The sequence below is a fragment of the Condylura cristata genome, unplaced genomic scaffold, assembly GCF_000260355.1.
Source record: "Condylura cristata isolate star-nosed mole 26May11 unplaced genomic scaffold, ConCri1.0 scaffold00043, whole genome shotgun sequence".
NCBI classification, from domain to species: Eukaryota; Metazoa; Chordata; class Mammalia; order Eulipotyphla; family Talpidae; genus Condylura; species Condylura cristata.
The window spans coordinates 1,333,767-1,334,319 of record NW_004567144.1 but is presented as its reverse complement, the minus strand read 5'-3'; the positions used below and the strand labels follow the sequence as shown (position 1 = coordinate 1,334,319).

The 553-nt window shown below is 36.5% G+C and overlaps 1 protein-coding gene and 1 pseudogene across 1 annotated transcript in view; both read right to left on the bottom strand.

Moving 5' to 3' along the window:
* AR (androgen receptor) overlaps positions 1-553 on the bottom strand; it is a 198,027-nt gene that overhangs the window by 91,067 nt on the left and 106,407 nt on the right. The window lies entirely within an intron of this gene.
* LOC105854495 overlaps positions 1-553 on the bottom strand; it is a 9,683-nt pseudogene that overhangs the window by 8,167 nt on the left and 963 nt on the right.

The window sequence follows — 553 nt, the reverse complement described above, 5'->3', positions numbered from 1 at the left end:
ATGAATCCTCTCACTCCTCACCCCCCAAACCCCCCCCCACACACACACACCTCCAACCTACACCCCCGGTCTTGTATGCATAAATAAATAAAAATTTTACTTTTTTAAAAATTCAAATGTTGGTGGTGTCAACCCAGATGTCTGAAAGTAGATGACTGGATTTAAAAGATGAGGTACATATACACAGTGGATTACTCAGCTATCAAAAATGACTAACCCATGTCTTTTGCAGCAACATGGATGGAGCTGAGATTATGCTTAGTGAAGTAAGTCAGAAAGAAAAAGAAAAATACCGGGTGATTTCACTCATTGCAGTAGCATAAAGGACCAGGGGAGAAATAATAATAATAATAAAACAGAGACATTTTACAAGGTGGAGTAGGGAATGGGATCAAAAATGGGGTAGGAAAGTGCACTTATGTGATGGCACATGGTGAATTGGTGATGGGAAGTCCACAGGGATTACAACTGAGATGAACAAAGGCACAAAATTATGTTAAAAACAAACTACTATAATAATAAAAATAAATAAATTAAGTTAAAAAAAAAAATC